Genomic DNA, 16,586 nt, shown 5'->3' on the forward strand with positions numbered 1-16,586 from the left:
TAGAGCTCCAAGGAGATTATGTTGAAAAATAAAAAAAAATTTACCCCAAAAAAATTGTTTTTATACTTCATTCTAAGGACTTATTGAACTACCCTCGTATTAGATGTTTGTAAAGATCAAATGAAAAAGCCTAATGATATACATAATGTTTTTGAGTAAAAGCAACTCCTATCACAAAGTACGTCAAAGGATATCAGGTATCAGAATATTATTTTAGCATCAGAACACAAAAAAGCTAGTAGTACGTCCAAAGCTTTGGAAATTTATTTTAATCCGATAAAAGAGGAGATATTGAAGTTATCTTTATTATCCGTTACTTTAACATTATTTTTATCATGTGCTGGCTTATAAAAATAGATTTTTTTTTATTCTGAGTGTTTTTTATGTTTAGAAATTCTGCGCATGCTTAAAAAAATCACAAGTAAAGAAATTAATTGTATGAAGAAGACAATTCCAACATTTGAAAATATCTCGTAATTCTAATTTCAACTCCATAGTATTCACAATTCTTTTTCCAGTGTAATTCAGTGATAAAAAATCCCGCACATGCTCAGAAGAATATTTAAACATCAAGTTTAGGGAAAGGTATAGGGAAAGGTGATAGAACGACATATCGAACAGTATAAGGTAATGAAAAAGCTAGATTAACAGTAGTATTTACTTCTGCTGCGTCTGTGGTAATGACACCTTCGATGATTCCATTTCCTTTAAAAGTAAACGGAAAAAGCTGTCCTCACGAGACAAGTGACTAGGCTACCCTTATGGATTTTGAGCCTCTGAATCCGAATATGGCATAAAAATTTGTCCTACATGCCTTAGTTTTCCCCTAGACTCAAAAAGTAGGGAAAAGTTTAGGGATTTCACGTCACACAGGCCATATAAAAAAGTTGACTGCGCGAGACAAATGATTTGTTTTAATAATATCAGTATATGAGAAAATAGGCACATCGATATTATATTCTTAAGTGCAACGAATTTTAGAGACTTAATTTGTAAACAGAAATTCTCTAGGCTTTTCCCTACATTTTGCACCTTAAGAGAAAATGGAACAAGCCCGAAAAATGTTGGGTTCAAATTTAGATTTAGCACGCAAATCTGCAAAGGATATGGCATTCCCCCCCCCCCCCCCCCCCCCCCCCCCCCCCGGACAAATGTATATTGTACAAGGAAGACCTTCAATTTCCCTTGAATTACCCAATCTAGGGGAACAAAAGGCACTTATTTCTTGCAGGACAATTTTCTTATGGCCTGTGTAAACAGAAAATCCCTAGACTTTTGCCTAAGGTTTGCATCTATGGGAAAACTGAGGCATGCAGGAGAAATTTTAAAGCTATACTCAGATTCAGCGGCTAAAAGTCCATAAGGGTAGCCTAGTCACTTGTCTCGTACAGAGAATTTTTTTTGTGGTCCTGTATAATTATTTTGTTACTATCATCTTGTATGCCGACGGTCATACGAGTAGCTCTCATATAACGCTGCCAATACTCAAGTTTTATAAAGAGCATCTTATTAAAATAATTGTACTTTATCTAAAGACAACAGACATCATCCATCCATTGAATGTTGCCACCTTTCATGCATTAAAGACTCATACAGAAAAGTGATACGCCAATGGAGAATTTAAAGGTTTTAATAGCAGTGAAAAAAGAAAATCAAGTAATTTTCATTTTTGAAGTATGCAAAACGAAGATGTGTACACATTTGTGATCGCAAAAATGTATAATATGTACATACTGATTTATTAATAACTGCTTTGTTATTTTTACAGATTCTGGGTTCAACTATAACTTGCACGCAGACTAATATCTTTAATAATGCTTTTAATGGAGATCAAGAAACCTCTCATGATGTTCATGAAGTTCTTGCGAGTAAGAAAAATGAGACCTTAGAAAAACAAGTACTAATTCTGGAATTCATGTATTGGGTGAAAACCATTCTGCGAATGTTACAAAAACGGACGATACTATTAACCTGAGCATCAATGATGAGCCTAACTTTAATGCTTGTGAGTATATTTTATGATGCACTTTTCAATCAAAAATTGCATTTAAATACATTTTTTTTATTCGTGGTTCAAGTGGAAGCAAAAATGAACTCCATATATTGAACAGGTTGCAACAATTTGGCTCTGTACCTAAATTTATTCCATCCTATTTTGTCTACCCTAGTTCTACATCCCATCTGTATCTGCTGCTGAAACCCTTTTGATGGCATTGCAGAAAGGAGAGGCAGAAAAAGGAAGCAGAAAAAGGAAACCAGAGGAACAAATTTTGTTAAATAAATAAATACGCGCAAGGGCCAGAAATGTAAGGGACGAAGAGACGAGTGCTCTAAAACAATATAATGAAAGTAAATTTTAAAAAAGCCAAAAAAATATTGTTTCCTTAACAGAAAAGTTGAATAAGTTGCATTATTTTTGTAAACAAATAATAAAATTGGAGAAACAGAATCACATGATACAATTCATAGACATTTATTAATTTTAATACATAGTTGAACGTTCTCATTAGGTTCTCGTTGTAATTCAAAACAAAAAGTTTACAAGTTATTTGAAGACCTACTCCTTTCAACGACTCCTAATCATTCCCTTCTCTCTTTTCGTCTGCTGTATCTTATCTATGAGAAGAGAGCAATAAACAGTATTAGATTGTTTAAACAAATTTTGTAATAACTTTCATTCATTATTATCTTGCTAAATAAAAAAAGACAGAAATGTTAATATTTTAGAAAAAACTGCAACTATAAGGCATGGCTATGGATGAAGATAGTCATAGACAAGAACCATTTGTTTAAACAATTATTTCTAATTAAAATAATTAATTATTAAGTTATTCCTAATAAAAAATAGACAAATAGTTAAAACTTTCAGAAAAAGCCTCGACATTCTACCATTTATTAACTTAAATCATTTTTTTATGGTATCAGTTTTTCCCGTACATGTGGCCTCCTTTCAGTACCACACGAGTCGGTTTTTTAGTATTATTGCAATACCTGCAACTAACCCTGAAATAATGTTTTGTTTTTAGAGTGTTTGTTTTATGTCCATTATAATTTTAAAAACAAAATTAAAGTCACTGGCAATACAAAAATGTAAAAAATTTGTTAATGAATTATTTACAATGATCTTAATATATACGGAGGTAATCATATATATGTATATAGATTTAACACATTTTTAAATAAAATTACAAAATAAAAATCGACGTATTTTTGTCATCTGATATAATTTGTTAAATTTAGCGACAATTATTACAAACAAATTCATGATTTTAATATTTGTAGGCAGAAACGAACCGAATTTTGTTCCCAATGTCTTTGAATTTGATTGCTAGTGATGCTTATTTGTATTTTTCGACTAAAAATATCATTAAATATTTTTATAAACCAATCATTCGAACAAATTTCCATCACGGAAATTTCATGACTCCAGTCCTCATATTAAGAACGATTTATTCTACAACGAGGATCTTGAGAGCATCCTGATGAAAATCACTATCATGTATCCAACTTCCTCTCAGATATGATAAGTTGGCATCAGATGAGATGACTAATTTATTTACTAGATCAGTTCGAATCATGATGATCAATGTGCAGCACAGGCAATGAGATTCGAAGAGAATCGAAAGAAAATTTGGTTCGTTTCTGCCTAAAGCTTCTTAAATTATATATTTGTTAATTCATACTACATTTAGATAATGAAATTTGATCTCATTGCTCTAAACAAGCGATTTCAATACATAAATATACTTCACAAAAACATTATCCATCGTCCTCGCTATTTTGTAGCAAATATTTGCTTATAACAATTAACTTGATATATCTACTCGTTTTTTTTTTGATCCACTGACTCTTTTGCATCAAGCGTCAGGCTCAATGCCACTGCGAAAAATGTTTACAAGAGAATTTAATAAAAAAAATGTAATCGACATTTTTTTTTTGCTATGTGCAGCTCTATAAAAATTTAAACAAACAAAAATTCAAAAATCAGCTGCGACAGATTTCTTGAAAATGTGATGATGAATTGAAAAAAATAAATAAAAATCGATTAATATGTGTGACCTACAGGTTATTTTGAACATCGTTTTTTTTCATTTCGCTCCACTGTGGCCCGGCAAAAATGTAAACTTCAATGACGTTAATTGAAGTGGTTTTTCTTGGAAGCCTTTCATCATAAAATATTTACGAAAGGGAAAACGAGAAGATGAAGGGTAGAAAAAGGGAAGTGAACCTGTAAAGGGGAATAAGGAAAATAAAATGTAAAGGTTAAAATGAGAAAGGGGAAAGATTGGAAAGGTAACTGTGACAAATAAAAGGGGAAATGGGGACATAGGAAAAAGAAAAAGGGTCAGGAGAAAGTGCAAATGAAAAGGAAAGGGGTAAATAAGAAAGGGTAAATGTAAAAGGGAAAAATAAGAGAAGTTTTACTTATAAATCTACTGCTGGTACTGTCAGAGTTTCAGTGATAATTTAAGTGCAAAGGATGGGGAGAAGGAGAGTGAAAGAGATAAAGGGGGTGGGGGAGATGGAGAGAACGAGAAAGAGTGTCGAAAAGAAGAGAAGTGGTAGAAGCGATTGAGTGATAGAGAGGTAAAGGGATTGAGAGACTCAGTCAGTGGGAGAAGAAATCGAGAGCCAGAGAAGAGGAAGCGTTACCCTGGAAGCATTACCGTTACCGCTACCCTGTTTTGCAAGTTCCCACCGTCCCATAAGAAGTTATCACTTTAAAATTATGTTTATCATTTAAAAAAATCGCTTCGATCGAGCGGCAAGTACACCCTCGTGAAAATGGCCTTCGTTACGCCCTCGATACACAATGTAGGTACTGTTTTCACCAAAAACTTTCAGCCTTAACGCTCCTTATCGTACCAACTCCGAAAAAATGTATAGGTTATTAATAACTTGATCAAACAAAATTTGTGGAACTTTTTAAGATAACCAAGTGAATGCATTACAGGTATATTTGATGAAAAAACGCCTGACTAACGACATCGTCTATCCTCTTTAAGCCTTGCCAAGTAGACCTAAGGTAAATCCCATCTCATAATTTCTTCGAATGTTTCATCGTTGATAGAAAGCGAAGACAGTAAGAAATAGTAGTAAAAAACCATTAATTTTCAATCATTAAGTCTAAAAACGTCGACTTCTAACGAAATCGACGACACTCAATTTTCATATAAAATTAATACCTTCCATTTAAAATAAGAATTTGGTATGTTTAAGGATTATAATAAAAAAGTGAAATGCAACAATTATTATCTAAGAAGGCAAATCTTGTTAATAAGAACGTCGATGTCCCGCATTTATGTAAGATAACGGATCTTAATGTATATATTTGTACTATAATGATGCAATGGAATATTTTGAATTACAGCAGTTAACCAAATCATTCACTGCAGTATTATTCAGTTTTTTCTCCACTTTGCGAAAATGAGGATTTTTAAAATCGTTCTTAATTTGGCGGTCGTCTTCTACTCTATTGGTAATATAGTAATATAAGTATAATAATTCTTATAAATGCATGCATGAATAGCTTGTCAGCTACTTGTAAGCCCCGTGGATCGTATTTAAGGTCCCCGTTTTTAGCTTTTAATCACACAGTAGCCCTTTGTGTATTACCACTCTAAAAACCGGGAATTTATTTTGTTACGATTTTTTTTTCACGTCCGATTTTTAAATAGTGCTAAACTCATGCTATTGTGTTTAATTCAATAAAACGATTCTGGAACACCACCAGTGTTCACATTTCTCTACAAGTTAATCCCGCGTCAAAAATAACAAAATTGTACGGAAAGCGTTTTACGCATAGAAATTCCACATAGAAATCCTCCACATAGATCCACATAAATCCAATCCACATAGAAATTCTAAAAACCATTCCACAAGATAATTGTGAACAATGTTTGACTTCCGGTGACGAGCTACTGTTGCCAATGGCGTTGACCAAGGGGCGAAAATCTTTATTGATTTATCTGCTTATTGAGGAGAGAGCTGGCTGTCTGTTTTCGGGTCGAGGTCGACCTTGTGATTAACGTTCGTTTTGGATTCGTTCGCTCAGGTAATAATGGGCGAAGGTTCGGATGAATTAATTGGGACAATATTGTTCTCGCTTCTTTTTTTGAAAGTATGGTTCGAACGGCATGGGGTTAGATTAGATTTGATCTTATACTATAGTGGCATTATGATTCAGGGTTGTGCTTCACTTAGAGCGATGATAGAATTGAGATTTGGCAGAATGTTATTTCGTCTTTGACTGAGACTGTGTTTTTGATCGTATTCAGTGGCCTATCTGTCGCGTCGACTGTCGACGTTTGTGGGTGAGTTGGTTACAGGGTTGTATGTTACCCTGGAATCGGAAGGCGCAAAAATCCCGAACTTCAAGCAATACCCTCGTCAAGTTAGAAGGTGAAGATTGGAATATCTTTGTGGTTGAGACGAGAGGAGCTCGCAGTGCACCTACATAACGTAAGGAGGGATGAAGGAGGTCGGGATCTGCGAAAGTCAAATACTCCAAGGAAGATGGACAGGACTTGAAGGATAGGACGTGGAAGTGCAAAAACAGGGTTGTGGTCGCCGAGTGTATTACCATTTGTAGAGGGTGATAACGAAATTGTTTTGTAAAAGTGCAGTGCCAGTAATAATTGTATTTTATAAAGATGCGTGTGTACCAGTTTCTTTTTAAGAATATCTGCTTCCCCCTCGCTACTCTGGCTGGCCTGACAGGAGGCCAACCCGGTTCATAACAGCCACGCTCTCGGAATTCACACTCCCGACCTAACAACCTTGCAGCAGATATCCGTCTATCTGCTCTGAGAAAATTATGCTACACACGTAAAGAATTCACAAAAACTGTGAGTTTCTCGACGATACTTAATTGAACCAATGCCCTAGGTGTAAAAAACACATCTTCTCAAAATAAATCTAGTTTTTGCAGTATTTTCAGGTGTCTGAAAAGGGAATTTATTTTTCCTATCTAAAGCCTTCGTTTAACTTTGCTTCTTCGAGGAACCCATTCCAGTGATCCTGAAGGGCTATAAAAAGCAGACTTTTCCGACGCTTATGTGTTTGTGCACCTGAATCATGAGCTAGATTACGTGCCTTCAAAAAACCCACTCGAAGGAAAAACTCGACTACTCTAAAGAAGATGTGGGTTTCTATTTCAAGCATTGGCTCAAACTCTTGCCTTCGATGAAACCACTCCTCGGACCTTAAGGTACAATAGTAAGATTGCGATTTGCCGGAACCTGACGTATCAGATGAGGTGATCAAAGGAAGCAAGAGAGAGGTTTCTGGAGGTTCAGCAGAGAGTTTCGCGCTTGGTATTTGCATTTCTTCCACATTCTTGCGCAAGCCTTGTAAAACTAATAGTAAAATGATCGCCAACTTTAATTTTCTGATTGCGAATTCTCTTTTGTTAAACATGCTTCGGCTTTAACGAACACATTCTCATTACGTATCTCGTGCTTCGCACTCAGTTTTGTACAAAATGGCAACCCCTTGACATTATTACTTTTATCTTGAGGTTTTGACCAAGTGAATGTATTCATAATTTTCCTAATCATAGGTAGCAGCAAAGAGCCGAGTACTAGACCCTCTGTTGATAAGAGGCGCAATTTAATATGGCATTAGTATGCGTTTGCATATAATTATTATATGAGGGTGAATAAAAGTTGAATATATATTTAGTTCTTCTATACGAGGGTAATGTATACTTTTAGTAGAAATTGCAAATAAAGTGTGATATATAGAGAACTATGGTAAACCTAATGTGACGCTTTATACTTATTTACAAAATTTCTTTGATTGAAATTCGTATCTCTTTCTAGAGGGACCAGTGCTCGGCTCTGTGCTGCCACCTACGATTAGTTTTGTATCATGAACCTCATAAAAATTCATGATATGCGTTGGTACTAAAACAAATGTGTTTAAATTGTCTAATTTTTATAATTAAAAACTTGCGTATCGTATTAGAAAGAAATTGTTCCCAATTATTTTATTGCAACTTGCGTCGTACTGTCATAAATGAAATTTCTTTATTTTCAATCCTATTTTTACGAGTCAAACTATATTATGCGGTGCTAAGCAAATTTGCTGATATCATTAAAGCGAAAAACTCTTCCAAGTAACATTTTATTGTAGCTTGCACCCTTTTTACATGAAGTAATTTTTATTTTTAATATATTTTTATAACAAGAGTTTATAGAAAATTTGCATCCATTTTTTATTAGAAAATCTTCGTATCTTATTTTTTTCGTCTCTTGTTTAATTTTTTAAACAATGTAAGCTCTTATTTGTGAATATCTTTTTTACGATTAGAAAAGCATCTACTTGTACTATCAATAAATTATCATTAACCAATTGTTAGATCCCTTTTTGGGGAAAACCTTTTGTCTATTTATGTTTTTTATTGGTGGTGTCGTTTGTTTGAAAACTTAATTCTTTCGGTTTTATTATTGTTTTTCACGAATAATACAAAATCTACGGTTTCTTTCAAAAAAATTTTTTCCACAAATTTCTAGCCATAAAAACATTAATTTAAATAAAGTCATTAGAACAAACTGTTCGCCTTTTCGAGCACTACTAACAACCGTCCATAAAATTTTAAATCTAAAAAGAGTTTCTCAAAATTTTTCAAAATGCGCTAATTTTCTCACTTTGTATCCAAAATGGCTGGCTAGCAAATTTAATCTTCGGATTAAGACCCTAAAAGAGTATACCAAAAGCAATGCGAATCTGGGAATTCTCTCCAAAATTATTGTGAAAACATACTAAGAATCTGTAGACAGACAGACACATAGGCACATTCGTTGAAACTTCTTTTTCGGATTCGGAGGAGGATGGAGGTCGTCAAACGTTAATATTTGAAGAAAACGTGGGGTAGGGGGTCAATTTTTATACAAATCTTATACCTTCTCTTACGAGAGTGTAAAAAGCAAATTAATCTTCTATTTCTTCTTGCAGCGAACAGTTCACAGTCCAGCGGAAATCCTCATAGCGAACGTAATCCTGGTCCTTCTTCTTCTAGCAGAGAAGATTTCTCTGACCAGACTTTTACAGTGGATCCTCCTTTGCGTGCAAGCTCCAAATTTTCTGCTAGCAGGCCTCCTTTTACTGAAATACTCGGGTATTCACTTAAACAACTTGGATATATTCGGCTTATTCCCCGTACAAATCAGACCCTTACATTCGAATTTCGACGTTACATATTTCCATCTGGTATGCAAATTAGTTGGAGAGCAGATGGGCAAATATTTAGTCCCGTGCGACCTGAAGAACATATTGTATTATCAGAATCCAATGGCGACGTTTTTGCAATATTAGTAAATAGCGGGAGATTATCTGCAATATGTAGGTCACAAAGACGTTATCCGAGAGTAAAAATAAATATGATAAGCGGTGCAGTTGATTACTTGACCCCACATGAAATCAGAGATTGTCCAGTGGGCAGAAATCGCCCAATCTTTCCACACAATTTTTTTAAAGCCTTATCAAATTATGATTCGCTACAGTTCAAATGGAATGCAAATGGTGAACGGACTTCTGGTTCTTCTTCTTCTGTCAGCCAACATTCACCTGGTCGGGCCTCTACTCCTGAGGAGTCTCTTACTCGTGAAAGGTCCAAGTCTCCTCCTATCAGGTCTCCTTCTGATCAAGTACTTGGATATACATTGGAACAACTTGGATATGTTCGACTTATTCCTTGCACAAATCAGAACCAACGATTTGAATTTCGAAGATACGTTTTTCCTACCGATAAACCAATTCGAATGATAACAGGTCTGATCACCTATGTGTTTAGGTCTAACCGAGAATATATTGTACTATCAACATCCAATGGTGACGTTTTTGCAATATTGGATCAGAGCGGATCTCTTCGTGGAATATATAGGACAGGTAGATCTAATAGGCGAGTTAAAATAAATATTATAAGTAGCGCAGTTCATGATTTAACTCCGAATGAAAGGAAGGATTGTCCAGTGGGTAAAAATTACCCAATTTTTCCAAAAAGATTTCTGAGAGCATGTTCAGATTACGATTCTTTGCAGTTCAAATGGAATTCTAATGGCGAACGTACTCCTTATACTTCTTCTTCTGTCAGACAGCATTCACCTGACAGGTATTCTCATCAAGAGCCCCCTCTCGATGCCAGGTCCAAATCTCCTCCAGGCAGGTCTCCTTCTCAGGAAGTACTTGGATATCCGCTTGCAAAGCTTGGATATATTCGGCTTATTCCACAGAAAAATCCGAGCCTGCAATTTGAATTTCGAAGATACGTTTTTCCTGCTACTAAAGGAATTCAGTTAAGGTTAGGACCTGGTAAATATGTGCCCGTGCCGAACCGAGAACATATTGTATTATCCACATCGAATAGCGACGTTTATGCAATACTGGAGTATACTGGAATTCTTCGTGGAACATATAAACCAAATAGGGAAAATAAATGGAATTATTCTAGAATGAAAATAAACATCATAAGCGGCGAAATTGTCTATATGACTGAAGTTGAAATAAACGAATGTCATGTAGGCAAAGCTTACCCAATCTTCCCACGTTGGTTTAATAAAGTTATTTCAAGTCAAGATTCTCTGGAATATGTGTATCATTAATTCAGTATAAGAAAAAAACTTAAATATAGTGTTCTTTGTTATCGGTAGTCGAATAAAAGTTACAATAAAACATTGAAATTACAATTTATTTTGTAAGGCTTGTTTTCTTTATCTTTTGCTAATCCCGATAAGGCCTTTTAAATCATTTCCTTTGAATATTCTAAAGTCAGAAAGTTACACGATTTTGATTTTCCGTGCTGTTTTTTTTTAATATCATATAATCTGTAGCGCTAACAGAATTTTAATGACATTTGCAGCCGTAGCATATGATTTAAAGGAATTTCAAACAATCCATTTAGGCAACAAAACAAAATTTCAAGAAGATGAAAAAATCAAAACAAAATTTATAATTCTATTTTGCGCTGAAAACGGATTTTCAAATTCGTATTGCTTAAAATGATACATTAATTCAAATAATGAACAGTGGCGATGACCTCTTCATTTAACAAAAATCTTTTTCCTCCAAGCAAATATTGAGGTTTAAAAGGATAAAAAGGACAGAGGAAGCCAAATCAGGAGAAAAGGGTCAGTGAGTTGAAATTTCAAACCTTAATTTATGCACTTTTGCCATCGTAACTGCGGATGTATGAGCCGGTGCTTTGTCATAATGATGAATGGAGGGCTTGAAAAATTTCTCTGTACATACATTTAATGCCAAGAAGAAACGAATAGCTGCATCTACGTATATCCCATATTTAGCTGTTGTTGAAAACCTATGGTTAGCATTGCAACAAAAGGAAGCAGAAAAAAGAAAAAAGGAGTGAAAAATTTAATTAAATAAACAAGAATGTAAAAGGGCCAAAACTGTGAGCGACAAAGAAAGAAGAGCTGTGAAACAATATAATGAAAATAAATCATAAAAAAGCTAAATGCCGACTTAGCTGAATTAGAAAATTCACTGATTGTTAAAGAAATGGATTCCTTGTGAACTAGAATAAAAAAATTTAAGTGTGATACCACCGTATTCAAAACCAATGTTATGAATTTTTTGTTATGTGAAAGAATAATAGGCACATGTATTAGAATTAATTTTACTATTGTTTATACTACATAATGCGAAAGAGTAGAATATAAATAGTACTTAAGTTAGACTTAGGATGGAATTGTTAATATATGTACAGGTAGTGGAGGCCCTTAAACTCGTAAAAGGGAGAAATTAAGTGCAGACAACATAGGATTTTTATATTAAAATTAAATAATTAAAAATGTTTATTTTAATGTTATGAAATCAAAATTCACTAGCTGTTTAATATTGGAGCCATATAGATCCTAAATTTTACATAATCGAGTCATTAATTTCGTAATTAAACATTTGTCAAAGTGCAACTAATTTTTAGATTTATAAGTATTAAAAAATGTTGTCAAGCCGCTTTGACTGAATTTAAAATTAATTAAGTGTCCACCGACCACTTGTTTCGCTGTTGTAATTAATGGAGGTACTTCCTTGACGACCCGTACCAAAAATTGTCACGCATCTTCGTAAGCAACGACCATTTGGATAGAGAATTATCTTTATAGTTTATCAAGGAAGATTCATGGATAGCAGAAACAGGGCCTTTGGTCAGTAAGTGCCCAGGGGCCAATGCTGCTACAGTAGTAGGATCGCTTGAGATCGAAGCAATCGGACGTCAATTCAGGCACGACGCAATTTGACAAAGGGCAGAGGTAAATTATTCAACGGTCAATTGACTATCTCCAATACAACGGCGTAGATGATGCTTGGTTGACTTAATCCCTGCCTTCCTGATATCTCTAAAGTAAGTAGCATATGGCGGGATAAAAGACCAAGTAGTTCTGTCGTTAGCTAAGCATTCACCTACTTTTGGCATAATTTGAGAGGCTCCTCGAAACAGAGCTCGCAACTCTTGATCTGCACCTGTACAGCATGGTACGTGTACCTCGACAAGAAACAAATTGTTTAAAGGCAGCAATTTAACTGTCTAAGGATAAATCTGAAACAGCTTCCAAATGTATGGTCCTTGAAGAAAGACAAATAAAAAGCCATACATGACCCTTGTATGACTTATGTTCCCTTCCTGGTGAAACCCTCGTGTGATATGAGGCATCATAGTCTACACCAGTGAATGCGAAGGGCTTCGTTTCGGACACTCGATCAGTGAGAAGCTGATCCATCAGTTTAGTAGTGTTTGGTTCTGAAATCGTGCGCATATGACGCACTTGTGAACAATGTAATTGTTTAAGGATTTCGTGTCGATAATCGAATATCTACTCATGATGAAGCCCAGCATTCGTTGTTGGTCGCCACGCATTATTCTTAGATGTGCCTGCAAAAGAATAGGATAAGTTACAGTATCATTTTTTCGTAAAATTACTAGGTGTTTCTCATTAAAGGACAGCAGAGATTTTTGGAGTCGATCACCGACCCGAAGAAGTCCTTGACCGTTCAAAAAAGGGAAGAGCTTAACCAAGATGCTTTTTCTCCTTAAAATTGACAATCCAGTCTTTAGGCTGTTAATGTCGTACTCAAAGTGAAGTATCTGAGTAGTTCTTAGCCAGAAATTGAGACCTACATTAAATTCATCAATTGTTAAATAGCATTCCACTGGATATGAGCATCAGCGATTACAAAACCTATAACAATAAGCAGTAGTACGATCAAGTTTATCAGAGGATGAGCAACGACCACCCAGATTACATATCTCAGTTTCTTTAATCAAGTTAACTATTTACACTGGTTTACGGACAGCATCTGAAGATCGTTCACCAGTTTTGGTGTTCTTTGCTGGCTCCGACAAAGTCTGGGGCCAGTTGTACTGAGACCAAGATGGCATTTTTTAAGATTGTTTGGATTTTATTGCCCCAGTTGGCCTCAAAAGTTTCCCAGCCAGAAGGGTGAAAACTAAGAAATTTTAGAACCAGCTCAAAATCTGTCCAACAAAAATTTGGTACTACAAGCTCATACTTGAGACCGTTCAAAATAGAATCAAGTAGTGTAGTGAGAATCAAAGCGCCGCAACGTTCGAATTTAGGCAAGGAAACATTCTTGATTGGAGCAACTTTTGTCTTTGCTATGATAAGGTTAGAGTGAACGACACCATAATCATTCCGAACGATCATGTACACTGTAGCTGGTATGCTTTTTCAGAAGCGTCTCAAAACCTATGTAGTTGCCAAGATTGGTCATTATTTGTGGTATCAAGCCAATGAGGAATTTTGTTTTTTTCAGTAAACAATAGCTGAAACTGATAGGAGTCTCACTCTAATTGCAGTTATAATGTTTGAGTAGAATCTCCATTCATCCTAGAAATTCACAAATTTAGTAGTAAGATCTTAGCCCTGATGCGGAGGGGCGCAATCCAGCCCAAGGGGTCAAATAATTAAGCTATTTTAGACGCAAAAAAACGCTTGGTTGCTCTAGAAGAATTATTTGGAAGAACTACTGAAAAAATAAAATCAATCTGAAAGGGCACTCCATTTGAGCCCAAGAGTGGAAACAGAATCCTCAACTTCGAGTGGCTTACAACCTGGAAATTCTAGAGTTAATTTTGTCAGAAAAGGTTCGTGTGACAAATTTTGAAAACTCGATAGAGTGTGCACCGCAAAATATATTATCGACACTAGTATTATCCGCCAGGACCGCAGCGTATAGTAGAAAGCGCTCTTGTTCATCAGCTGCTAGTTGACTTAGAGTTGTAATATTTACGAAAAGAGATGGTCTTGTATCGTAAGTTAAGGCGCTAAGACAGAAGTCTTAAAGATCTTCTGAGGGATCTAATCTCTAGATGATTCTCTGCAGATTGGATTCAGATAACTCGACCATAATTTGGCAAAACATATTGACTATATCTCCAGTAAACACAAATTTAAATAGTCTCCATCGTTTCACAACTAGCCAAATTTCAGCTTGCAATTTTTGACCAGAATATAATAAATCATTCAAGGATGTTCCTGAGTCAGTACGAGCAGAAACATTAAAGACTACTCGAATTTTTTTAGAAGGATCATTATTTGTTGTCAGAATGTGATCAGGAAGGTAAAACAGCCATTAACATTGATATTTTTATTGTTTCAGGGTTTAATATGATTCGAAAAAAGATACTCCTGCATGAAAGCATGTTAAGCTTCCTTTCCTTCAGGTTTTTTTGCAAAAAGCTTCGCAATGCGCCGAAACATTGCTACAGCAAAAATTCTGCACATTCTCAGTTCATTAGGATTACTCTTCATTGGGGATTTAACGAATATCGAATCGTATGGTTTACAAATGTGAGCAGGCAGAAAAACACGTTTATTATTATACAAACTACCAACGACAGACCAAGCTTCCGAATAATTTTTCCCGCTGATTGATAGATTTTTTAAGCGATTAGCATCTTTTTCGGTCAGTAAGGATTTTAGATAATACAACTTTTGTACATTCGATATTGTAGTGTTGTGAACCATACATTAAAACATGTCTAGAAAAGTTTGCCTTTCTAATTAATAGACAGAAAATTTTGGAAGAGGAACGGAAGTTAAATGTATGATTTGTCTGAATTTGACGTACCTTTTTGTGAGAATCCTCAAGAATCTTCAAGAATCTCGAAGTGCCTTTCGTAGAATTCCGACCTGCCTTTCAGCTATGAAAGTCGAGTTTCCACATACGTAACGGACTTTATTTTTAAATCTCCAGCTTTTTTCATATTGTTATAAAACGTATTTATTAAACCCGCGAGATTCTTTTGACGATTTAAAACGGACGACATTTTAATTTGTTTTTGGAATTTAAATTTAATGGATTCTTAAAAATTCAAATAAAGTATCTAATTTGCTGGAAAAATCACATTAAAAGTCTTACATAGTGAACCAGCTGATGAGACGAGATAAGAGCACGAGTTCTCAGGACACTAGTGAACCGGTTTGTTTTTCTATGGCTAGGCGAAAAAATCGACAAGTCCACTTGCTCAACAAGAGTAAGCGAAAATGGATGAATCAACTTCACTTTTGCTTTTAGTTTTCAAAACTCACAGAAGACGAAAAAAATGCACTTTATTTAATTTAACAAAGCAAGGAGTAAAAAACTTTTTGTAATTTTTTCGAAAAATCTGTTAGAGAGTCCAATCCGGCTCAAAAGACCAACAATGTTCATAAGTTTTTAAAAATGGTATTGCTATGATGAGCGAGAAAGTTTTTTTATGTTAAGAATTGACCCAGTGGCGAATTTTAATTTGAAAAAAATGTGATTTTGTTTTGTATTAAGTACACTACATGTTAAAAATATTAAAATTAAATAATATAGAATTTTTTTCTAATGTAATCTTATCAAAATTTACTTGAAATGAAAGCTTCTAATGTGTCCCCCAAGGGTTTACATTTTTCCTAGCAGGATTGGCACCGACGTGTGTACTCAGCACCAATTTCCTGAGCAGGGCAAATTAAAAATCGAACGATCCAAAACACTTCATTAATTTCATGAGCTGGAAAAATCGAGATAAACATATTAAAATTAAGCAAAATAAAATAGGATAGAGAGAAAACTGTCCCTGAGTTCAGGCATTCAGGTAAAATGTAAGCTAGAATTGTTCATGATATATGAATGAATATTTCTGTTCAGACAGAATAATAGAAGAATAAAGTTACAACCTATATTAATTCAAAAAATTTACATAATTGAGTCATCAACAGCCAGCTTGTACCCGTTGTACCTTGAATCTGCGATTTTTTCCCATCTTTCCTCACCTTTTCTTGCCTTCATCTCTTCCTCTATTTCCTCCCACTCTGTACCCCTATCATGTATATCTCATCCACACCTTCTTTCATATCTCTCCTCCTCCTCCGATTGCAATCTCCACGTTACTCCTCCTCTATTTATCCATGACCTCACGGGTACACGTTTGTGCAATTTTGCTTCCCTCTGATCTTCTTATTTTCTCTTCGAAGTTCCAGACTCTTTTCACTTACCTCACCACCATTTTTACTCCTCCTATTTTTTCCCTCAGCATATAACCTGGGCAACTCCAACCTATTACCAACACCCATCTCAAG

This window comes from Belonocnema kinseyi, chromosome 1 (assembly GCF_010883055.1).
Source record: "Belonocnema kinseyi isolate 2016_QV_RU_SX_M_011 chromosome 1, B_treatae_v1, whole genome shotgun sequence".
NCBI lineage: Eukaryota > Metazoa > Arthropoda > Insecta > Hymenoptera > Cynipidae > Belonocnema > Belonocnema kinseyi.